The sequence below is a fragment of the Aquarana catesbeiana genome, linkage group LG05, assembly GCF_042186555.1.
Source record: "Aquarana catesbeiana isolate 2022-GZ linkage group LG05, ASM4218655v1, whole genome shotgun sequence".
In the NCBI taxonomy this organism is placed as follows: Eukaryota; Metazoa; Chordata; class Amphibia; order Anura; family Ranidae; genus Aquarana; species Aquarana catesbeiana.
The window spans coordinates 296355678-296382480 of NC_133328.1; the positions used below are offsets into that span (position 1 = coordinate 296355678).

At 41.5% G+C, this 26803-nt stretch overlaps 1 protein-coding gene across 3 annotated transcripts in view; it reads right to left on the reverse strand.

Annotated features, from left to right (window-relative positions):
* Positions 1-26803, reverse strand: part of EPB41L4B (erythrocyte membrane protein band 4.1 like 4B) — a 910607-nt gene that overhangs the window by 764897 nt on the left and 118907 nt on the right. The window lies entirely within an intron of this gene.

Here is a 26803-nt window from a genome sequence, read left to right on the forward strand (position 1 = left end):
TGTATTTTTTTTTAAGGATTAATTTGCCTTAGTATTAAAATTTGCTATGCAATAGAAGGGCCTTGGGATTTTACAAAACATTGCTAGAGAAAAAGTGAGCTTTTCCTGTAGGGGTGGCTTCCCCTAATTCTGCCCTGAAAACATCTACTGAGAGAGATCGGTCGCATCCTGTGAAGAATCTATGACATGAGAACTGCTGGGCAGGGTAGCAGCACCTAAGAAACAAGTAATTCCCTTAGGACATACAACCATTCATGTGCAGTGCACTCTTGCTGCACCGTCACAGCAGCCACTGATCTTGGTGACTAATATGATACAGAAGGAAGAGCGCATGTGGTTGTATGTCAGAGGGAGAGCACCCAACTGTTTTCATGTCCTAGATCTGCAGAGGACAAGGTGGATCTCTCTCAAAAGAAGTTTACTAGCCAGGCTTCGGGGGGAAGCCACCCTAGGCTACAGTAATATAATTTGAAGAAGGCTCATTTTTTTCCCTATTAAACAATGTTTTGTTAAATACTGGGTCCCCCTTTATTGCACAGTACATTTTAAAACAAAGTTAATATGAAATTTACCCATTACATGCAACCCACAAAAAAAGAATTTTAAATTGCCTGTATATTCCATATCTTAAAGTACAGTACAGGATGCAGGCAACATATTCACACACCATGGGCTATAGGAATGTACTTTCGGGGGATTAAGCACTGCCAAGTGTTTGAAGACACGCCGACCATAACCCTATCCCATGCCACAAGTCCTCAGTTTTGTAGAAAGCAATACAGAGTAAACCAAGGAAAGAAAAGGCGGGTGTCCTGTACTGTACTCCAAGATATGGATTTTACAGATATAGCAAAATGCCTTTTATCCTAATCATAGAGCACAGAACAAAGAGAGTGGGGAACAACTAGGCAAAGGAAACTAGGTCAACAGGCCAAAAAGACAACCCCAAGCACCAAGTGTTTCTGCAAGAACCTTGTGGCCAAAAGGTTCATCCGCAAAATACTGGATGTTCACCTGGTAAAAATTTGACAAAAGTAACAGAAAACCAGGCGGTGGCCTGTACAGTTGGGCTACAGATTCTTGGTGCCAAAAACGCCAAGGAACCGCCTACAGGTCTAGATAGGGCATGCAGCAGTGCATGAGGAGGTTTTAAGAGCATAAAGTTCCTTATCCTCCATGCAATGGTGGATTTTGAAGCAGGGTGTCCCGTGGCCATAGGGGAAGAACAAAGAGGGAATCCATTTGTCTCACGGAAGCAGTAACTTTAAAAAGGTATACTCTAATGGCTCCGATTACATCCAAGCAATGCAGAGAGAATTCCTTTGCATGCCTAAGAGCAGAACGCAAGGATGACAGAACAATGTACTCATTGATATGAAATAGAGGTCGACCGATATATCGGCCGATATTTGGCTTTTTTTACTTAATGGGCATCGGCTGATTGTGCTGATAAAAAAAGCCGATTATACCTTCAGCGGGACTTGCAAATGACTTCTGTAATAGAAGTCAATGCAAGTTTTCTGAAGTTTTCTTCTCTCCTCCTCTGGGCAGCCTGCCAAGTCTGATAAGAAGATACATTGTATCTCTTTCAGGTTCTTTTATCAATAGACTGAACTCCAGAGAAGTTCTCAGTTTAACCATTTAAAGACTAAATCTTTTCTGACACTTGTTGCTTACAAGTAAAAATCCTGTATTTTCTGCTAGAAAATCACTTAGAACCCCCACATTATATATATTTTTTCTAGCAGAGACCCTAGGGAATAAAATAGCGGTTGTTGCAATATTTTATGTCACACGGTATTTGCGCAGCAGTCTTTCAAACGCAATTTTTTTTTGAAAAAATACACTAATGAAATAAAAAAAAAAATAAAAAAAAAAAAAAAGCAGTAAAGTTAGCCCATTTTTTTTCGTCCAAAAGTTTTGATTACCTGTTTTTGTGTATTTAATATTTAAGATAGTTTTTTTTTTTTATCTAAATTATACATACAAGTGAACTGATTGGAGGTTTGTTTTGTTTAATAAATGTTTAAATATAAAAAAATTTCTGTATCACTTATTACTTAAGGCTGCTTTCACACTGGAGCGGGCATGCGTTGACGGTAAAACGCTGTTAGTTTTAGCGGCGCTTTACCGTCATTTTAGCGGCGCTATTCGGCTGCTAGCGGGGAGCTTATAACCCAGCTAGCGGCCGAAGAAGGGGTTAAATGCGCCCCTGAAGCGCTGCTGCCGAAACGCTTTGCAGGCGCTTCGGCAGCGGTGCGCATTCATTTCAATGGGCAGGAGTGGTGGAGGAGCGGTATACACCGCTCCAAAGATGCCGCTTGCAGGACTTTTTTTTTAACATCCTGCCAGTGCATCGCCTCAGTGTGAAAGCACTCGAGCTTTCACATAGACTGCAGGGGAGCCGTTTTACAGGCGCTATTTTTAGCCCAAAAGCGCCTGAAAAACGCCCCAGTGTGAAAGGGGTCTAACTGTTAGATTTTATGCGATGAAGGGAAAAAAAAAAAAAGAAATCAGCCTAATATATCGGCCCAAAAAAATCGGCATCATATATCGGCCATCGGCCACCGCGATTTCTAAATATCGGCTTTGGCATCGGCCAGAGAAAAACCCATATCGGTCGACCTCTAATATGAAATGCTGAAACAACCCTTGGAAGAAAGCATGGTATTGGGTGTAAAAACAACCTGGTCATTGTTGAGTTTGAGGAAAAGCTCTTTGCAGGAAAGAGTCACCAGTTTAGAGACATATCTGACAGATGCGTTTGTTACCAAAAAACTGCTATTTTGCTGGCAACAATAGTCTCCGGGACTGAATTAGTTGCATTAACACCAGACAAAAAAAGATTTCCAGGTACAACAGATCGTCTGGCTTTTCTTGCTTTCAGCGAGGTAGGAACTCAGACTCCAATCCCTTTAAGACAACCGTGCCATTAAAGCCAGACTGAAGCAAGATGAAATAGAGGGCCTTGAGATAGCAGATCTGGCTTGTTGGGTAGAGGCCAGGGGTCATTTGCTAGACATTGGAGTAGGTCTGTGTATCAGGTTCTTCTGGGTCAGGTCAGATAGAAATATAGTTTTTCTCTCTGGCTGTATTTTATTGTAGTAATTTAGGTAGAATTAGCAATGGAGGGTAGGCATACATTAGCCCAAACAGAGACCAATTAATAATTAGGGCATTCAAGGCCAGGTCTAGAGGATCCCTTGTTCCAGCAACAAAGGCAGCTTTGTTGCTTAATCTGGAGGCTAAATTGATCCATATTGCATGAAGCTCCCTGTTCAATATAGTGATGGTGATAATCTGGGGGACAAATCTTCCACAGCTTTCTCCAATTGTGCCTAATTATCCTCTTCATTTCCTTCGAACTGAGTGGAGTGTGGAAGATGGGGCAAGTGTGTCCATAAGGAGGAGTACACAGTAACCCAAGTATAGACCATCCTGTATTCAATCCTCCTGGCGTAAGGGCGAGAGAAGCACTTGAGTACCTTATAGGGACTCAAGGCCGAAGTGGCATTTAAGTGTGTGACCAGTGGTATGCTGCAACACTTGGTCATCCACTAAGTTTGGAAATTTTACAATTACATTCCAAACACAGCCCATAACAGCAGCGATCACAATTGCAGGGTGACCCTGTCTTACCCGTTTTCAGAAATGGTGTTCCATAGCAATGGACCATGGCTTTGGACTTGTATGACACCCTGGAGATAACTCAATGCACTGCACCAAGTACCAAGGTGAATGCCTTTGCAGGATCCAGTGCTCAAAGCAACATTACAGGCTGTCCCCACAGAGTGGGGTCTGGGTATGGCTCCAGAGGTTTTACTGATCAAGATACAGCGCTTCTGTGTAGGCATTACACCAGTGAGGTGTTGATTGAAGCATTCAAAGAAAATAAGAAAAATAATAAAACTAGTGAAGAGGATATCTCTACGAAGGAGAAGAGGTCCATCATCTTCAGACACTAGCAAAAAACTGAGGATTCATAGAATATGCTAGTGTTATAGGGGAGGTGTCCCAAGGAGGCATGTCCTCAAAAGCTTATCAGTGCCCAATCATCCAAATGGTATACACCTATAACCGATGGTGTATGAATAGGTTCCTTGTGTCCTGTACTGTACCATTAAGCTATAAACATTTGAATACACCTTTGCATTTATTGCTAGTCAAATCATGTGATTTGCACCTCTTGCCCACAGCATGACAATTTACATTTATTTCCTGGTTCAGCTATGTGGATTCTTATGTCATCTCTGTGCCTCTGGCCTAATCACTGGACAATGAATCAGCATCATTTTTGGCAATAAGCAGGGAGTTCAGCCTAAATATTTTTTTTTAAACAGGTTCGTTTTTTAGAAAAATTACAGAGCATACAACATCGTTGTTATAGAAATGAGTAAGCAAAGACAGATTGACAAAACTAAGCTTATATGTTGCATTTAGATAAAGCACTGAGCAGCATACGCAACCTATGCTAAAAACAAACAAGGTGGATGGATGAGTGCCACAGTTTTGCTATTTGTATCCTAGCGGTGCAGAACAACTTTGTAAGTGCTATGTACACATCTGGAGTATATAATTCTTCATCCAATGCCCCCAAGAGAATTTCACATATTTTGATATAGCGGAGAGTCCAGTCTGCTCCAGGAAAAATGTGGGCCATTTCCCAGGTCTCACCATCAACTGGACTGAATTCTCCCTCCCACCTGCTTCAGCACGGTAGGTGAGCTGGGTGCTCAGGTTGTGTAAAATGAGAGCTGTGGAGGGTGGGGGAGGCTGTGTAGAGGTGAGAGCTGTAGGGGAAGCTGGGGGTGCAGAGGTGGGTGGCAAAGGTGAGAGCTGTGGATTGGGGTGAGCTTTAGATGGGGTTGCAGAAGAGGAGCAGAGATAATATGGATGAAGGAGCAGAGGTGAGCTGTGGACTGGAGGTGTAAGCTGTAGTTAGAGGGGTGCAGACATGAGACGTGTGATGGGGGAGCCAAAAGGTGAGTTGTGGATAGGGGTGCAGAGTGGAGCTGTGGACAGGGAAAGAAGAGATGAGCTGTGGATAAGGGGTTACAGAGGTTAGGTGTGGATGGGGGACACAGAGGTAAGCAAAGAGATAAGCAGTGAGGATTTGATGGTTACTTTTGGGGGGGGGGGTGGGCGTGAGGGGGAAGACCAGGGAAATTTGCTGGGGAACAGAAAGACCCCTTTCACACTGGGGCGGTGTGGGCGTTAGTGGAAAAGCGCTAAAACTAGCGTCACTTTACCGGTGTTATAGGGGGCCACTAGCGGGGAACTTTTAACCCCCCAGAAGGGGTTAAAAGCGCCCACTTAGCGCTGCTTTCAAAACACTTTTAAGGCTTTAAAAGCGGTGCCCTTTAATTTTAATGGCCAAGGGCAGTGTAAGAGCGGTGTATACACGGCTCCCGCACCGGCTCAAAGATGCTGCTTGCAGGACTTTTCCTGTCCTGCAAGCGCACCGCCCCAGTGTGAAAGCACTCTGGCTTATTAACGCTGGGGCTGCAGAAGAGGCAGTTTACAGGCGCTATTTTTAGTGCAAAAATGCACGTAAAGCGCCTCAGTGTGAAAGGGGTCTAAAGCATACAGAGTTAGTGACCAAGAGTATGTAATGTATGGCACAGCGTGCAGGGTCCTGTGGTGAGAATTTTGTAACACTGTGTACATTACATACTCAGAACCGCTATACTCTGTGTGCTGTGTAGGTTACATATTAAATATGGTACTCCGGAATGCTGTACCCTCTACAATGGGTTATGCATTACATACCCCTGGGCCCTGCACTTTATATGCTGGACTGCATATTACATACGCTTTACCACTGCTCTCTGTGTGCTGGGCTCTACGTTACATATTCCTGACCCCTGCACTCTGTACACGGGGCTATATGCTCCATATTTCTGAGAACAAGGGACGCTTGAACATGAATGTAAGTACTATCCTGTTTACTGGATTTTTTTCTTTTTCTGCACCCTGTGTGATATGCACTGCTCACAACTGCACAATACACACTCCTGTGCCGTGTGTGTTATAAAGTCCTGAGTCCTGTACTTTGTGTGTTACACATTCCTGAACCATGTGTGATACACAGCTCTAAGGCCTCACTTATTAGTTATTTGGTGCCACTGTACTTCTCTCCTCTAAGCAAGGTGTGTCTGGAGTTTGGTTGGGGGTGGGGTTTGGGTGGGGTTTGGGTGTGGTTGTGGGCGGGGAGGCACCTATTTTCCGAGAAAAAAAGCCCTGCATGTATGCTCAAAAACCAATGCCGGTTTAATGTGAAACTTGTACTTTTTTATTACAGCGGGGCAGTAGCTGTTTCCTTGTCATGCAGAGCAACACGGGGAAGCAGCTGTGATAGTCATGGCTCTGGCACATAGCTGCTTCCCCGTGTAGCTCTGCATGAAAAGAAGTGTGGAGGTAAATGTTCCTGTGGAGATGGCAAAACTTTTTTCATTTTGGATAGAGCAAGGGAGGGTAAGAAGTCCTCAAGTTTTTTAATTTTTTTTTTTTGCCAACTGTGTCCCATTGTGGAGATTTCCCTTCACTTCCTGTCCCATAGCCAAACAGGAAGTGACAACCCAAAATTTGGGATTTTCTTTTACTTTCATCCATAATAGTAAACAGGATAAATGGAGAGGGCGAATCTCCTTAACAGGGGCACAGACCGCAATAAAAACTAACAAGCATTCAAATTCCTCTCCATTCTATCCAAAACAAATAAAAAAGGTCTTGCCTTATACTTTAATGTTGATGCCTGTGTGCCGCTTATAATCTAGCAGCATACACAGTACATCTGGCGAGTGTGCATTACATCAGCGTGGTGGATGGGATTTCATGTGGTGATTCTTCATGCAGTGGTGACAGTTGTGGATTTTCTATTTGCACTTTTGGATCATTACAACAAAGTTTAAACTTTATGCCATCATATTTTGAATCATATACTATATGATTGGACGGCATACTGTTCTAATTTGGGATTGATGCGCTGCAATTATTGTTACAAAATTATTGTTTCCCTGCTCACAGACCGCGTTATATTCTGTGATATCCATGCATAGCATTTTGACTGTAGAGGAGAGAAGTGAGGAGTGGGCCACCATCAGGAGTTTCTGAAATGCATTGCAAAGTTGGACCTAAAGACATTAACCAACTGCAAGCACAGTAAGTTCAGAGCTATCAGAGAAGGACGGAACAGATTTCTTCAGTAAATAGCCTGCAGGTTATAAGATGTACTTTACTGCTGGTAAGTTATATGACTGTAGCTGTAGGTAAAAAAAACTAAAACCTTTAATGCACTTTAACATGCAGCAGTTTGTGTGGTGGTTTGTCAGTAGTCAAGTATATCTTATATCCTGCAACCTATTTACTGAAGAAATCCATTCTGTTCATGCAGCAGCATACCACAACACATACTGTGCATTGTAGCCCAACAAAAAATGTTCATGTAGCTTTTTTGGTTGTTGAGGTTCAATGGCATCCAGTTCCAAATGAATAAGTTGCATTAGCACAACACATGCTATCATGTTAAATACCATACCTGAACGCCGTCTTGGTCAGCAAAAGCACAAGAAAAAGCTGAATCGATTGGTTGGGATTACCTAAAACACCACTAATCTCTATCCTCCACACCCCTCTGATTGGTCAGTTTGAATATCTAGTGAAGTCTGCTGGTGCCCAAAGACATGGGATAATCTTAATTCTTTGGACACCTTAAAGCAGAACTCTGGGATCGGCAAAAAATCCCCCATTAGTACACCCTACTACACAAAACACTAAACAGTTATGACATTTGTTAAATTCCATACCATTGAAGAGAAAAGTCAAATTTAATTTTCAGGAAGTCCTCCCTGCAATTCAAAAAATGCATTCTGCCAAGGAGGAGCTGTTCGAACAGTGATTACATCATATCCTCTCCTCTCTCTTTACAGGAAAATTTAACTACATTTCACATGAATCTTTGGGAATTGCAGCGAATGTGGGAGGGTACAACTAGGCCTGTGACATGTTAAATGTGAACAAGCCCACTTCAACATAAATCACGCCGCTCATTCTGCAGCCAGCCATGCTACTTGATAACACACAGCAGGATAGGTAGGTTACAGCCTTATAACTGCAAAGCATATTTGTGCTCTCCCCCTCCAGCCACAACAGGAGATAAAAATATTGCCCTTGCTTGCTTTATGTAATCATTACTTAACTGTAGACACATGCCCATAATTATATATTTCCCCCACTGTACTCTGCTGTATTTCAGTATTATAAATATTCCTCCTTCTGCTGAAGCTTTGAGATCTTTCTAATAGCAATCAGTGCTTGTATGGTATATGTGAGAGCATCCCAACCACAGTACAGTAAAAAAGAGCCGAGCCATGCTGTTTTACATCAGCATGTGGCACAAGTAAAATGTCTAGTGGGAAAAATACCGTGCTATAGTACACAAAGAATTTCTTGCAAATCGTGCCACAAAGAGTAATAATGTGAATAGCCAAACAAAAAATGTCAAATCAGTGGTTTCAAATATCTAAAAATCTAAAAAAGCAGCCGCTCTATGTGAGATACACACAATAACATAAATAGTAACAGAGGTAGCAGCGCTAATATCCCTAAGGTGAATAAATAATATTTAAATGCAAAATTAACCTTAAAATTTTACCACAAAAATATGTGTACCAATAAACTTAATATATTAAACCAACACTGATTAAGTGATACAGCATTAACAAGGCGACATTTTAGTCCACAAAAAGTGTTGTGAGAAGGCCTAGGCTCAAATTCCGGTCTTCAGAGTGAATAAATAAATGATTGGGTAAAACATTCCTCCACCGCACCACCGCGATAGCTCAATAAGAAATGCGCGCTTACCATAAGGCAAGCCCAAAGGAGCTTGCGACCTTAACCCGGTCGGGGCCTTTATCTGGATGGACTGGTAGGGAACAATACTCCACTTCCTATAACCAGAGGGAATGATGAAAAACACTGCTCCACCAAGTCACAGGGGATCGGTCACACCATGGAGGGATGTAAATGTAACTCCAAGTAAAGGGATGGTTCCCATTCAGAGGTTCCCCGGGAAAAGAAAGGGAAACACCATAGCGTAATCCTGGTACAACTGCAATCAACAGGTGGCCTGACCATAGGGAGCAGGGGCAAGATTGTTTGGGACTTGGCGTCTCCCTTGTTACATAAAGGGTACCATTTGTATGTGGACAATTTTTATACATGCGTGCCACTTTTTAGACACCTTTATGAATTAAAAATTGTCTGCTGTGTCACCGTGCGACCTAATCTTTGGGGCTTCTTCCCAAGGGCTTGTAAATACCCAACTTAGACGGGGAAGAGAGCCTGCTTGAAAAGTAATGAGTTGATTGCAGTGAAGTGAAAGGACAAAAACGGGATGTTTGTGTCCTGTCTTCCATTCACACAGACAGGGCAATCCAAATTGCATTGGTGACTGGTGTTGTTGGAAAGCCTGTCTGTGTCCATGACTACAGCCTTAACATGGAAGGGTTGGACTTCAATGACCAGACGATGGGGTCGTACTTAATTTCCCGTAAGGCCAGACACTGGTACAAAAAAAAGCACCTGTATATTTATTCCAATTGGCTGTGTTCAATGCTTTTAACCACTTGGCGACCAACCACCGTCATTACACGGCGGCAGGTCAGCATGCTCCCGCAAATTGCCGTAGCAAGCACATGCGAGCCCGCCGTATGGCAGGGGACCCGATGCGCGTGGCCAGCAGCTGCAATTTCCATTGGCCACCCACGATCGTGGGAACGAGAGCCAGAACGGGGATCTGTCAATGTAAACAGACAGATCTCCGTTCTGACAGGGGAGTTAGAGAAAGATCTGCTGATCCTAGTGATCAGAATCAGCGATCTCTCTCCTCCTCCAGTCAGCCCAGCCCCCATACCAGTTAGAAACACTCTCAGGGAATACATTTAACCCCTTCCTTGATCGCCCCCTAGTGTTAACCCTTCCCTGCCAGTGACATCTATACAGTAATCAGTGGCTATTTTTAGCTCTGATCGCTGTATAAATGTCAGTGGTCCCAAAAATGTGTCAAAAGTGTCTGATCTGTTCGCTGCAATGTCGCAGTCCCGCTAAAAATCGCAGATCACTGCCATTACTAGTAAAAAAATAAAATAATAATAATAATAAAAGCCATACATCTATCCCTATTTTGTAGACGCTATAACTTTTGCGCACACTGATGAAGTTTGTTTTTTTTTTAATTTGGGATATTTATTATAGCAAAAAAGTAAAAAATAGTTTTTTTTTTTTTCAAAATTGTCACTCTTTTTTTGTTAATAGCCCAAAAAATAAAAAACACAGAGGTGATCAAATTCCACCAAAATAAAACTATTTGTGGAAAAAAAAATGGATATCAATTTTGTTTGGGTACAGTGTCATACGACGGTGCAATTGTCAGTTAAAACAATGCAGTGCCACATTGCAAAAAATAGCCTGTTCATTAAGGGGGCAAATCCTCCTGGTCTGTAAGTGGTTAAACTATACAAAGCATCAGGAAGAAGTGTATCCTTTCTAAAATTTCAGAAAGATCATCACAGCCCTTTTGTATCCAGAAGGTGCTGTGGCCTAAGCTCCCAATCCAGATGCAATGAGCTGGCTGCATGAGAGGCATTTTCCAGGTGCCATTCCTGGTACCCTGATCCAAAAGTCACCCCAAAAGAGATGCTTCTGTAGCAGACATGAATGCAGAAGAGACACCCGCTTTTTTGTTCCTCCTGTCCTAGCCAACCTGGCCTCTGCCTTAAGGATGGTTTCTGTCGCTACCACACACTAGTGGAGTATTAGTATAGGGCAGTGATGGCGAACCTATGGCACCTGTGCCACAGCCGGCATGCCGAGCCTTCTCCGTGGGCACGCCTGGAAGAAAGCACACACTGACCGGCCATCACCGCACCCCATTTGAACTACATCTCCCACTGGCCTCTAGGGCCAGAGGGGATGTGTCCGAGGTGGACGTGACTGAGAAAAAGCGACTCCCACATGGCTCTGGGGCAAGGGGTGATATGCGGGCAGGAATCCATTCACAAGCTGTCTCATCCACACCGCACCCCCCCCCAATCAATCAATCAATCTACATCTCCGACAAGTCTCTTGGGGCAGCAGTGATGTGTCTGGGGTGGGCGTGACAGAGAACACGGCTCCCATGTGGATTGTAAAACACACAGACACTGGAGACGGATGAGATGTTTAATGTGGACATTATTAGTGGGACTGCTTCAGTTAGTTTGAAGTGAATGAGAGCATGCGTCAAATCCTTAAAATCTTCTTCCGCCCCCAAAAGTTTCAGCTCCTTCATACTTTCACCTACAGACGCCAAACAAACTAAAATGTTCACAAAATATTCAGCTCTCTTTTCAGTTTGATATCTTTTACAGTTTTTGTGAAAAAGCTGTTTAAGTTTAGTGATCATTTCAGGAAATTTTATCGATTAAACTGAGTGTCTATTGGGGTGCTTAGAGTGGATGTCATACCTAGAGAACAGAGCCTTAAAAAAAATTATCTTAGTTCCTTCTCTATAAATTGCTCTCACGCCCACAAGATCTACTTGTCATACACAATTTATACAACAAAACGTAGGTATTTTTGTCTAGTTTAAGGCAATGTGCTCAGTTTTGTGATACACCTTTTACTTTTGGCTGGTTGAGCTTCCAAATGACAAGATTTCTACACTTTCTTCCATTGACTGTCCTGTATAAAATTCTTCACATTTCCCAGCGAAACGCACAGCCAACTTCTTTTTTAAATCGCTGACATGCCCACATTTTTAAGTTTATCAACATAAATTTTATACCGATACATTCACAAAGGCCGTGTGTCTCTAACGGTGAAGTCGCTGTTTCGATAGCATGTACTGTTGTGGATTTATTATTTTATTGAAGGGTTCTCGCACACTGTCTCTCACTCAGGCAAATAGTGAGGAGATGTTTTTTACAGTGTGTTCAGGGGAAAGGCAGCTAGCAGATAGGGAGATGCTAATCAGCATTCCCACGTATTTTCTCCAGGAAATGCATTTTCTAGTATGTTATCATTATCTTACCTGTTCTATCCCGCTTCTTAGAGGCAGAGACTCAGCAAACGCGTCCTTACCAGTGCCCAGCAAATGCATCCTTATCAATGCCCAGCATTTTCAATAAAAAAAAGGTATAATTGAAAGCTCTGTTATTGTGTTTTTCTTTTTTAGGCCTCTTTCACACGGCCCATCCATTCAGGTCCGCCTGTCAGTTTTTTAGGCGGACCTGAACAGACCCTCCATAGACCTCTATGGAGCGTCGGATGTCAGCGGTGACATGTCCGCTGACATCCGACCCGCTCCGATCTGAAAAAGTGTAACGGAGGAAAAACCTACTTTTCCATCCGTTTTCGGATCGGATGACGACGGACTCTACGGTCCATCATCACCCGATCCCCCATAGGGGAGAGTGGCGCTCTGACAGGTCCGTCGCTGCACAGTGCGCAGCGACGGACCTGTCATTTTCCTGCTCAGCGAGGATCGGCGGAGCGATCCCTTCTGAGCAAGCGGATATTCACGGGGCGGATCATCACTGATCCGCCCCATGTGAAAGAGGCCTTAGACAAAAGCTGTTAATTAGTTTGGACAAGTGTACTAGTTGATTTTTCTAAACTAAAACCTTGGTATTCAGGTTTAATTGCAGTGTTAGCTGGTTTTGTGTTGCAGTTTGGGCACTCGGGCTCAAAAAGGTTCACCATCAATGGTATAGGGTACAGCATGGCACAATCTAGGGCACACATTCACACAGGGTCTCGATAGAAGTTAGTCAGGAAGCTGGCTATCGCATTTTGAGAGACACTAGCTTGGAACGTTTACAGTTAATGCTCTGTTGCTGTGTTTTATTGTTAACCATTGTTTGCTTTGCAGGAAAGCCATTCAGCCATAGCACTCATCTCTTTATTCTGACAGAAACAGGGTTTGCTTTCAGAATACATAAATCACTGATTGCAGCGCTGTAGGAGGCGATTTCAATACCGCATTTAAAAAAAAAAAAAAAAAAACGTATATCCTGAAGCATGGGGGCTGGGGTGGACAGTGGGATTCCCCCTATGCGTCAGCATACTTTTTTTCACTTTTCTTGGCAGAGATTTATTCATCCACATCAATCGATGTAAATGGAAGAATCTGTTAGGTTCTCTTTTTTTCAGCCCACAGGCTGCATGAAAAAAACAACATTATAATATATGCCCAACAAGGACCAGCAATGTACTGGTACGTCGAAGGACTTTGAGTTGTTATACCGGTATGATGTCTGCAGGTTTAGGCATCATCTTGGTATCACTTTTTTCAGCCTGCAGTCAGCTTTCATTTAAAAGCAATCCTAGTGATTAATTAGCCGCTAGACTGCTTTTACAAGCAGTGGGAGGGGACTTCCCCCACCCCTCTTGCCGCCTTTCATGGTTTTCTGGGGCTCTCCTGTAAACCGGGGAACCTGAGAATGCAGCTGGTGGTTCTGACCATAGAGCTGATCGGAGACCGGAACGGCTCCAATCATCTCTATGGACTAAAACTGGAAGCTATGAACATTTCATCAATTCGCTTTAGCCGGATATAAACAGCGCCATTTTTAAATTGGGAAAGCATCTGATCACAATAATCCTGGTGTGGTCAGATGCTTTAAAGGCAGAGGAGAGATCTAGAGAGTCTAATAAACCCCCCAAAAAAGTGTACCTTTCACAACCTATTGCTATCATAGAGGGTATTTACATTCCCTGTGATAATAAAAAGTATCGGTAGTAAAAAAAAATTTAAAAATAAAGTCACCCCTGTCCCCCCCTGTGCTTTCTTGCACAGGTGAATGTACGCATCGGTCTCATGTCGTATGTATACAGCAATTGCACCATGCATGTGAGGTATTATTATAATAATAATAATAATAATAAATGTATACAGCAATTGCACCATGCATGTGAGGTATCACCGCCAACATCAGATTGAGGGCAATAATTCTAGCACTAGACCTTCTCTGTAAATCCAAAGTGGTAACCTGTAAGAGCTTTTAAGGTTGCCACTATCAATAGTTTATCGCCACTGCATGGATGTGCGCAATTTTAAAGCATGTCGTATTTGGTATATATGTATTCTACATAAGATCATCTTATATCTTACCAAACAATTGGGCAATATATTGTTTTTTTGTGCATTAAAATTCAAAAATGTGTATTTTTCCCCCAAAAAATTGCATTTGAAAAAAAAAAAAAAAAAAAAAAATGCAACACCTACCATTTTATTCTGTAGGGCCTCTGCTTTAAAAAATATATATTTGGGGGTTCAAAGTAATTTTCCAGCACTTTTTTTTTTCATGTAAACAAAGAGTGTCAGAAAAGGCTTTGTTTTCAAGTGGTTAGAAGAGTGTGTGTCATGAGCTTCTAATGTTGGGCATCAAATGCCAGGACAGTTCAAACACCCCCCAAATTACTCCTTTTTGGAAAGTAGACATATTACGGTATTTGCTGAGAGGCATGTTGAGCCCATGGAACATTTTATGTTTTGCCACACATTTCTGGAAAAGGACTTTTTTTTTTTTTTTTTTTTTACACAAAGTTGTCACTTAAATTTATTGCTCACACATGCCATGGGTAGATGTAGAATTACACCCCAAAGTACATTCTGCTGCTTCTCCAGAGTATGGGGATGCCACATGTTAGACTTTGGCAGTCTTGTCGCGTACAGGACCCCAAAAACCAATCACCGCCTTCAGGCTTTCCAAGGGCGTAAATTGCTCATTTCACTTCCTCACTACCTATCACCGTTTCAGAGGCCTTGAAATTTTAAAATAACACCCCCCCCCCCCATGACCCCTTTTCGGAAAGTAGACACCCAAAGGTATTTGCTAAGAGACATGGTGAGTATTTTGTAGATCTCATTTGCTGCCACAATTTTTTGGATAATGAAGAAAAAAAAACGAAAAACATTTTTTCTTTTTTCAATTTTCAAAACCTTGTGAAAAAAAATTAGATCTGCAAAATACTCCACATGCCTCTTATTAAATTCCTTGGGGTGTCTACTTTCATTTGGGGTCATTTGGGGGCCTCCAAAACTGTAATAGGTAGTGAGGAAGTGAAAATGAGCAATTTACGTCCTTTGAAATCCTGAAGGCGACGATTGGTTTTCAGCACCTGTACGCAGCTCTCGAAAAGTCTCACATGTGGTACCCCCATACTCCGGAGAAGCAGCAGAATGTATTTTGGGGTGTAATTCCACAAATATCCATGGCATGTGTGAGCAATATATCATGTAGTGACAACATTGTGTAAAAAAAAAAAAAAAAAGTTAGTTTTTTGTCATTTTTTTAAAACTTGTGGCAAAAAATAAAATATTCATTGGGTTCAACATGCCTCAGCAAATTTCTTAGGGTGTCTACTTTCCAAAAAAGGGCTAATTTGTGTGGGGTTTGTACTGCTCTGGCATTTTAGCACCTCAAGAAATGTGATGGGCTGCGTAAATTCCAGTAAATGTACCATAGTTTGTAGATGCTATAACTTTTGTGCAAACCAATCAATATATTGTATGCTTATTGGGACTTTTTTTTACCAAAGACATGTACATGTATGACAAAATTTGAGGGTTTTTGGGATATTTTTTATAACAAAAAAAAAATATATATATATATTTTTTTTTTAATTTGTGGTCTTTTTTCATTTATATCACAAAAAATAAAAATCCGAGTGGTGATCAAAAACCACCAAAAGAAAGCTCTATTTGTGGGAAAATGGGACATAAATTTTGTTTGAGGACAGTGTTGCATGACTGTTAAAAAGAAGTTAAAATAGTGCAGTGCCAAATAGAAAAAAATGCTCTGGTCAGGAAGGGGTTAAAACCTTAAAAAAAAAAAAAAAAAAGTTTTGAAGTTTTCGATAGAGGAGAGGGATTAGAGCACCTGTCAATTTTTATTGTGATCTGTGCCTCAGTTAGGCAGATTAACCCTTTTCATTTGTCCTGTTTACCATCATTGAAAAGTAAAAGAAAAATCACAAATTTTGGGTTGTCCCCAGAAAAATAATATAGGAAGAAAGGTAAATCTCCCCAATGGGAGACAGGTCTAATAATCATCCCTTACTTTGTCCAGAATAAAAAAAAAAAAACACACACACACACACCATAAAAAACACTGTTTCTTTAAAGCAGGTAATACAGCACAGTGGCCCCCTGAATCACCTGAAATACCTGGCTGATCGTTCCTGGTTCTGCCCCCCCCCCCCCCCCCCCTTTAAACTGACCACAGTTTATCATGGCTGCTGAGCCCTGACACCATGGTCAGTTTACGTGCCACCATCATCCGCAGCTCTCCTGTGTCCTCTCCCCCTTTCCCACCCTGCCTGTTAGCTCCGTCCGCTCCCCGATCCTCCCCTCCTACTGCTTTCATACCAGTTTAATGTTACTACAATCCGCTCTGTTGGGTAACAACATTTGCCCCACTGTATGTCTTCTAGTTAAAAAAAGCCGATCTCTACCTTATTTCAGAGTGCCTCCCAGCACTCACTCTGCCGCCTCTCTCCTCCCGGCTGATGTCAGCAGGAGCTTTCAGCCCCTCCCGCTGCAGCTGTCAGACGGGGAGAGGAGAGAGGCGGACGGTCACGTGAGGGCGGAGAGGCACTCCGAAATAAGGTAGACTTTTTTAAAATAAAGGACATGCAGTGGGGCACATATGGTTTCCTAACAGAGCAAATTGTAGTAACATTACAAGTGGCTTTACAACCACTTTAAGCTGTTTTTTTTTTGTTTTGTTTTTTTTGTTAGATCGAATGCTAGGGAATTTTACATCTACACCAAGACCCCTTTAACACTGGGGCGCTTTTCAGGCATTTTAGCACTAAAAATAGCACCTGAAAAGTGCCTCTCAAGCCACCCCAGTTGGAAAGCCCGAGTGCTTTCACACTGGGGCGGTGCGCTTGCAGGATGGGGAAAAATAAAAGTCCTGCAAGCAGCCGCTTTGGGGCGGTATGCATTTTCACTGAAACAAACAAAATTGAGGGGAAAGAACTAAACATTTTAGAGCTGTCCTGTATATAAATTCACTGCGCTACTTTAACTGGTAATTGCATGATAAACGCAAAGTTGTACGTAAACAAAATTTATACATTTTTTTTCACACAAACAAAGCTCTCTTTTGGTGCCATTTGATCATCACGGGGTGTTTTATTTTTTTTATTATATAAACGAAAAAAATTCCAAAAAATTTTGAATAATATTTTTTACTTTCTGCTATAGAACATATCCAATATAAGAAAAAATTATGAAATGCCTCATAAATTTAGGCCAAAATGTATTCCTGCTACATGTCTTTGGTAAAAAAAATTATATATATATATATATATATATATATATATATATATATATATATATATATATATATATATATATATATATATATATATACACATACATATACACACACACACACACACATATATATATACACACGTACACACTGTAATTTTGTATTTTTTTTTTTTTAATACTACTAATGATGGCAGTGATCAGCGACATATAATGGGACTGCGATAGTGCAGCAGGCAATCTGACACTGACACTGAGTGGGAACTGACTAATTGCCAGTGACACTTAGCTCTAATACTATACTAATGACACTGGCTAGGAAGAGGTTAACATCTTAGGTAATTAAGATGTTAAACATGTACCCAACAATGTGTAATGTGTGGTGATTTTTACTAAAGATCTTATCCTTGCTTTGCCTTTTCCTGAAGTGAGGCATCTCCTGAAAGGGGTCAGTTGTCCCACGATGGTTCTCACTAATTACAAAACTGTCTGTTCTGCCAAAAAATTGTCTTCTAGGCTAGCGCAATGATTTCTGTAAATTAAACCTTGTTTTTTGTTACTGACCTGGAATGAGAAATGGTAAGGTGGAACCTTTAAGAGATTCAGCCAGAGTCCCTGATAAAGTGGTTCTAAAGCCTAAAGGACCCCCACCCCGAGGTGTATCTAAGGTATGGCAGCCATGGCAAGTGCCATGGGCACCATCCGTAGACTCTGGTCATCTCCTGTAGCCGCATTTGCAATCTCTGGTTATTTCCTGTAGTTGCATCCGCAGTCTACTTAAAAGTAGTACCTGCTGTTGCACTGCACAAATCACTTTATTACACTTTATTTATAATATCTATGGCTATGCATATTTATTGAATCCATATTGATCACTATATTTGAATGGCTGCTTGCTTCTACTTGGGCCTGGCACACACGCACAAACGCACATGATGATGACTTAAAAATGTTAAATCATCATGTGCGATTGTGCGTGTGTGCCAGCAGAAGCAGGCAATCAAATATAGGGCTCAATATGGATTAAATAAGTAGATATCATAAATAAAGTGATTTGTGCAACAAGCTCATTAACCACTTGCCGACCGCCTAACGCAGATATACTGCGGCAGAATGGCACGGGCAGGCAAAATCACGTACCTGGTACGTGATCTGCCTCCCGTGGGCAGGGGGCGCATCGCACCCCCCCCGGTGCCTGAGGTGGTCGGCATCGTTAGGGGGGAGATCAATGATGAGGGGGAGGCCACTCATTCGTGGCCACCCCCTCGCGATCGCTCCCAGCGGCAGAGGAAGTGATGTCATCTCTTCGAGTCGGTCTTTTTCGTTCCGGCGCCGAGAAGAGAAGACATCCAAGCAAGTGCACCAACACTACACTTACAGTAGAACACTCTAAGCACACTTTTCACCCCCCTATACGCCCTGTCACAGTGACACCAAATAGCATTTTTTTTTCTAATTATTGCATTGGTGTCAGTTTGTGACAGTTATAAGTGGTAGGGCAGTTAGTGTTAGCCCCCTTTAGGTTAGGTCTAGGATACCACCCTAACCCCCCCAACAAAGGTTTAACCCCGTGATCACCCCCCGTCGCCAGTGTCACTAAGCGATCATTTTTCTGATCGCTGTATTAGTGTCACTGGTGACGCTAGTTAGGGAGGTAAGTATTTAGGTTCGCCGTCAGCGTTTTATAGCGTCAGGGACCCCCATATACTACCTAATATAGGTTTTAACCCCCTGATTGCCCCCTAGTTAACCCTTTCACCAGTGATCACCGTATAACTGTTACGGGTGACGCTGGTTTATAGTGTCAGGGCACCCGCCATTTATTACCTAATAAAGGTTTAGCCCTCTAATCGCCCGGCGGTAATAGAAGTTAGGTTTTAGGGTCAGATAAGGTCTGCGTCGCCCCAGGCAGCGGCAGGTTAGCGCCAGTACCACTAACACCCACGCACGCAGCATACACCTCCCTTAGTGGTATAGTATCTGAACGGATCAATATCTGATCCGATCAGATCTATACTAGTGTCCCCAGCAGTTTAGGGTTCCCAAAAACGCAGTGTTAGCGGGATCAGCCCAGATACCTGCTAGGACCTGCGTTTTGCCCCTCCGCCCGGCCCAAGTGCAGTATCGATCGATCACTGTCACTTACAAAACACTAAACGCATAACTGCAGTATTCGCAGAGTCAGGCCTGATCCCTGCGATCGCTAACAGTTTTTTTGGTAGCGTTTTGGTGAACTGGCAAGCACCAGCGGCCTAGTACACCCCGGTCGTAGTCAAACCAGCACTGCAGTAACACTTGGTGACGTGGCGAGTCCCATAAGGGCAGTTCAAGCTGGTGAGGTGGCAAGCACAAGTAGTGTCGCGCTGCCACCAAGAAGAAGACAAACACAGGCCCGTCGTGCCCATAATGCCCTTCCTGCTGCATTCGCCAATCCTAATAATTGGAAACCCACCACTTCTGCAATGTCCGTACTTCCCCCATTCACATCCCCAACCAAATGCAGTTGGCTGCATGAGAGGCATTTTCTTTATGTCCTCCCGCTTACCCATACCCAACGACCCCCCCAAAAAAGATGTAGTGTCTGCAGCAAGAGCGGATATAGGCGTGACACCCGCTATTATATTCCCTCCTGTCCTGACAATCCTGGTCTTTGCATTGGTGAATGTTTTGAACGCTACCATTCACTAGTTGAGTATTCGCATAGGGTACAGCATTGCACAGACTAGGCACACTTTCACAGGGTCTCCCAAGATGCCATTGCATTTTGAGAGACCCAAACCTGGAACCGGTTACAGTTATAAAAGTTACAGTTACAAAAAAAAAAAAAAAGTGTAAAAAAAAAAAAAAAAAAAAAAATATAACATTAATAAAAAAAAAAATAGTAGTTTTATTGTTCTCTCTCTCTCTATTCTCTCTATTGTTCTGCTCTTTTTTACTGTATTCTATTCTGCAATGTTTTATTGTTATTATTTTTTATCATATTTGCTTTTCAGGTATGCAATTTTTTATACTTTACCGTTTACTGTGTTTTATTGTTAACCACATTTTTTTGTCTTCAGGTACGCCATTCACGACTTTGTTATACCAGAATGATGCCTGCAGGTTTAGGTATCATCTTGGTATCAGCAGTCTAGAGGCTAATTAGCCTCTAGACTGCTTTTACAAGCAGTGGGAGGGAATGCCCCCCCCCCCCGTCTTCCGTATTTTTCTCTGGCTCTCCTGTCTCAACAGGGAACCTGAGAATGCAGCCGGTGATTCAGCCAGCTGACCATAGAGCTGATCAGAGACCAGAGTGGCTCCAAACATCTCAATGGCCTAAGAAACCGGAAGCTACGAGCATTTTATGACTTAGATTTCGCCGGATGTAAACAGCGCCATTGGGAAATTGGGAAAGCATTTTATCACACCGATCTTGGTGTGGTCAGATGCTTTGAGGGCAGAGGAGAGATCTAGGGTCTAATAGACCCCAATTTTTTCAGAAAAAAAAGTACCTGTCACTACCTATTGCTATCATAGGGGATATTTACATTCCCTGAGATAAAAATGATTACAAAAAAAATATGAAAGGAACGGTTTAAAAACAAGATAAAAAAGCAAAAAAATAATAAAGCACCCCTGTCCCTCCCTGCTCTCGCACTAAGTTGAACGCAAGCGTCGGTCTGGCGTCAGATGTAAACAGCAATTGCACCATGCATGTGAGGTATCACCGCGAAGGTCAGATTGAGGGCAGTCATTTTAGCAGTAGACCTCCCCTGTAAAACTAAAGTGGTAACGTGTAAAGGCTTTTAAAGGCTTTTAAAAATGTATTTAGTTTGTCGCCACTGCACGTTTGTGTGCAATTTTAAAGCATATGTTTGGTATCCATGTACTTGGCCTAAGACCATCTTTTTTATTTCACCAAACATTTGGGCAATATAGTGTGTTTTAGTGCATTAAAATTTAAAAAAGTGTGTTTTTTCCCAAAAAAATGCGTTTGAAAAATCGCTGCGCAAATACTGTGTGAAAAAAAAAAACGTGTAGGGCATTTGCTTTAAAAAAAAAAAAAATATATAATGTTTGGGGGTTCAAAGTAATTTTCTTGCAAAAATAAATAATTTTTTCATGTAAACAAAAAGTGTCAGAAAGGGCTTTGTCTTCAAGTGGTTAGAAGAGTGGGTGATGTGTGACATAAGCTTCTAAATGTTGTGCATAAAACGCCAGGACAGTTCAAACCCCCCCCCCCCCCAAATTACCCCATTTTGGAAAGTAGACACCCCAAGCTATTTGCTGAGAGGCATGTCGAGTCTATGGAATATTTTATATTGTGACACAAGTTGCGGGGAAAAAGACAACTTTTTTTTTTTTCTTTGCACAAAGTTGTCACTAAATGATATATTGCTCAAACATGCCATGGGAATATGTGAAATTACACCCCAAAATACATTCTGTTGCTTCTCCTGAGTACAGAGATACCACATGTGTGAGACTTTTTGGGAGCCTAGCCGCGTACGGGACCCCGAAAACCAAGCACCGCCTTCAGGCTTTCTAAAGGCGTAAATTTTTGATTTCACTCTTCACTGCCTATCACAGTTTCGGAGGCCATGGAATGCCCAGGTGGCACAAACCCCCCCAAATGACCCCATTTTGGAAAGTAGACACCCCAAGCTATTTGCTGAGAGGTATAGTGAGTATTTTGCAGACCTCACTTTTTGTCACAAAGTTTTGAAAATTGAAAAAAAAAAATTTTTTTTCTTGTCTTTCTTCATTTTCAAAAACAAATGGGAGCTGCAAAATACCCACCGTGCCTCTCAGCAAATAGCTTGGGGTGTCTACTTTCCAAAATGGGGTCATTGGGGGGGGTTGTGCCACCTGGGCATTCCATGGCCTCTGAAACTGTGATAGACAGTGAAGAGTAAAATCAAAAATTTACACCCTTAGAAATCCTGAAGGCGGTGCTTGGTTTTCGGGGCCCCGTATGTGGCTAGGCTCCCAAAAAGTCCCACACATGTGGTATCCCCATACTCAGGAGAAGCAGCTAAATGTATTTTGGGGTGCAATTCCACATATGCCCATTGCCTGTGTGAGCAATATATCATTTAGTGACAACTTTGTGCAAAAAAAAAAAAAAGTTGTCGCTTTCCCGCAACTTGTGTCAAAATATAAAATATTCCATGACTCAACATGAATCTCAGCAAATAGCTTGGGGTGTCTACTTTCCAAAATGGGGTCATTTGGGGGGGTTCGTGCCATCTGGGCATTTTATGGCCTTCAAAACTGTGATAGGTAGTGAGGAGTGAAATCAAAAATTAACGCCCTTAGAAATCCTGAAGAAAGCGATTGGTTTTGGGGGCCCCGTACGCGGCTAGGCTCCCAAAAAGTCCCACACATGTGGTATCCCCGTACTCAGGAGAAGCAGCTGAATGTATTTTGGGGTGCAATTCCACATATGCCCATGGCCTGTGTGAGCAATATATCATTTAGTGACAACTTTTTGTACATATTTTTTTTTTTTTTTTTTGTCATTATTCAATCACTTGGGACAAAAAAAATTAATATTCAATGGGCTCAACATGCCTCTCAGCAATTTCCTTGGGGTGTCTACTTTCCAAAATTGGGTCATTTGGGGGGGGGTTTGTACTGCCCTGCCATTTTAGCACCTCAAGAAATGACATAGGCAGTCATAAACTAAAAGCTGTGTAAATTCCAGAAAATGTACCCTCGTTTGTAGACGCTATAACTTTTGCACAAATCAATAAATATACGCTTATTGACATTTTTTTTACCAAAGACATGTGGCCAAGTACATTTTGGCCTAAATGTATGACTAAAATTGAGTTTATTGGATTTTTTTTTTTATAACAAAAAGTAGAAAATATCATTTTTTTTCCACATTTTCTGTCTTTTTCTGTTTATAGCGCAAAAAAAAAAAAACGCAGAGGTGATCAAATACCATCAAAAGAAAGCTCTATTTGTGTGAAGAAATGGACGCAAATTTCGTTTGGGTACAGCATTGCATGACCGCGCAATTAGCAGTTAAAGCGATGCAGTGCCAAATTGTAAAAAGTGCTCTGGTCAGGAAGGAGGTAAATCCTTCCGGGGCTGAAGTGGTTAAAAGGGTAAGCAATGAACGATTAAAAAAAAAAAAAAAACAACAACTGAGACAGGGACTTATTTTGCCCATAGTTTAACCACTTCAGCCCCGGAAAAATCTCCCCCTTCCCGACCAGAGCACTTCTTGCGATTCGGCACTGCATCGCTTTAACTGACAATTGCGCGGTCGTGCGACGCTGTACACAAACAAAATTGACGTCTTTTTTTCCCACAAATAGAGCTTTCTTTTGGTGGTATTTGATCGCCTCTGCGGTTTTTATTTTTTGCGCTATAAACAAAAAAAAAGCGACAATTTAAAAAAAAAAAACAATATTTTTTACTTTTTGCTATAATAAATATCCCCCAAAAATTATATATATATATATATATATATATATATATATATATATATATATATATATATATATATATATATATATATATATATATATATATATACATACATATATATATATATATACACATATACATATACACACACATACACACACATATAAAAATTAGTTTTACTCAGTTTAGGCCGATATGTATTCTACATATTTTTGGTAAAAAAATAAATAAAAAAAAAAATATCACAATAAGCGTGTATGGATTGGTTTGCGCAAAAGTTATAGCGTCTACAAAATAGGGGATTTATAGCATTTTTTTTTTTTTTTTTTACTAGTAATGGCGGAGATCTGTGATTTTTATCATGACTGCGACATTATGGCAGACACATCGGACAATTTGACACATTTTCGGGACTATTGGCATTAATACAGCGATCAATGCTATAAAATTGCATTGATTACTGTAAAAATGTTACTGGCAGTGAAGGGGTTAACACTAGGGGGCGCTCAAGGGGTTAACTGTTCCCTGGGAGGTGATTCTAACTGAAGGGGGAGGGGACTGACTGGAGGAAGTGGCGGAACGTGGTTCCTAGCTAATAGGAACACACAATCTGTCACTCCTAGAACAGAACAGGGAAGTGTGTGTTTACACACACTCGTCCCTGTTCTGTCTCTCCTGTTCACGATCGCTCGTGGCCGGCGGTCATCGGGAAAGTCAGCCACGAGCACCGGCGTCCCCACTGTGCAGCGGGCGCGCTTGCTATCCCGATCCCGCGAGCCGACTTATAGCTACAAGAGGAGCCAACCTGCCGCAGTATAACTGTGGCGGTTGGTCGGGAAGCGATTAAGACATTGAGAGTTTTTCAGGGGTTCCCAATGAAGTCTATAGGGTTCATTCTGTTTCCAATCTGCCTAAAAGAAACTCGTACTTTGAGCAACAAGCATTTTGCTACAGGATGATAAAACGCTCAGATGTGAACAAAGGCCATTGAAATGAATGAGATTTGTTTGTTGAGCGTATTAGAGCTACAAGCTTCAAGCAGAAAATTGCTCAGGTGTGAATGTGGCCTAATAAACGCATAAGTATTTGGCATTTAGCAGAGTAGGGACTTGACAGACAGGAATTACTTTGATACAGTTGGCTAGCTTAAACATGTATTGAAATATATGTGAACCAAAAAGTCCCTGTTTGTATGCAGCAGGAAGTTTGCTATTATTATGGGTATAAAGCAGTATACAAAGGGTTAAATCAGAATTTTCAGCATTAAATTAAAAATATTTTTAAATTATATTTATACTGCATCAAAACATGGAGAAAAATGCATAGCAAAAAAGTTAATTTGTAAAAACCCATTCTGAACTAAAGTAATGTCAATCCAGAATGTCATACTCCTGATATTTGCTTGTTGTACCATGTACTTGTATGAAAAAGTCTCCTGCTTTGTAATGGTTCCTGTGTGTGAAATCCCTGGTTTTCCTGCCAGTCCCTCTGCTTTCCTATCAAAAAGAGACCACACTAGGCAAGCACATTGTGATTCTAGCTGTGCTGAGAACTTTGCCTGCTCTCCTACATTGATCAGACATAGGCTGACCCCAATCTCTGCACAGCCATTCACTGGGAAGACCAGTGTACTGCTGCTTCTCCTCCCCTAACTCTCTAAGATCCTTATGCAGCTGAGAACAGAAGTTATGTGATCAATTATAAAAATAAAAAAATTTCTTAAAAAAAGGGAAAAAAAGATATTTATGTTTTTTATATGTATTACACAAAGGTTTTGCCTTTCATTTCTATGTTTAACTGAATGGGTTGTTTTACAAGGTAAGGGTTTACATATACTTTGGCCTGCTCACAGTGGAGACTCTAAAGTGAAATACCGGACAACAATTTAGGCAAAAACACACTTTAGATATGTTATGGATCATTCAAACATTGAGATTTTTAAATCTGTACAATATTTACCTAGAATGCTATAATTCCATTACCCCTTTTGCTGCTAGCGCAGTGGATTAAAAAAAAAAAAAATCACTTCACGTGTAAAGATTACTTAAACCCCCCCCCCCCCCCCATTTTCTAAACGCAGAATAATATGGGGAATACAAAAGTGGCAAAAGTGGTTAACCCATGAAAGTCAGAATTGTCCACCAAAAAATTTGATAAGAACTGGTCTGCTTCAAGTGACGCTCAAGGTTGCTCATGATTATATGACAATCCATTCTCTGCTTCTCTTTCCCATTACTTTTCCCCTTTCATGCCCCTCTCCTCTTTCCTTATCTCCTTCCTCTTAGTCTTCTCTTCTGGTTTACCTCTGCTGTGCCAGAGGAGACAACTTCGCCCTTATATGACTCAGATACTGTATAAGGGGTGTGAAAAAATGTAGCACTAACAAAATATGTGCATAAATAATAAGTGCAAAGAAGTGAAAAAATATATAAGTCCAATGCTTACTGCTACCCACATTGCTTTTTATTTATTGTGATCACTTATCTGTCATTGTGGTTTTAATAAACCTACCTTTTTGACCCGCACTATTGGAGACCCCCCCCCCCCCCTTTCTTCTTTCACATACACCGTTTTTTGTTGGGAGTTGTGGAGGTTCCTTTGGAGATGTCGCGTTCCCGGTCTGGTCGAGTTCATTGAGGTCGTTTGGAGATATCCGTGGAAGATCCTGGACCTCTACCCCCATCGGAGAGAGCCACAGATTTGATCATTTTAGCCTTTATGATTCGGTGTCGCTGACATCCGGGTCCACCTGCTCTGGTAAGAGTACCTTATCTTATTTCACTTTCCGGATTCACCATTGTGGATGTTTCACAACATTCCTTGCATGCCAAGAAGATTTATACTTCATTGTTTGAGGACTTCCACTTGTTTGTTTTCCCATTTCCTAGTTAGGATTTGTGGCTAGAGACTCACAGTCACACTATTGTTTATTTTTTATTTATATGTTGGACTACTTATATATTTTTTCACTTCTTTGCACTTATTATTTGTGCACATAATTTGTTAGCGCTACATTTTTTCACACCCCTTGTATTGAATTTTGTCACATTTTAGTGTAGC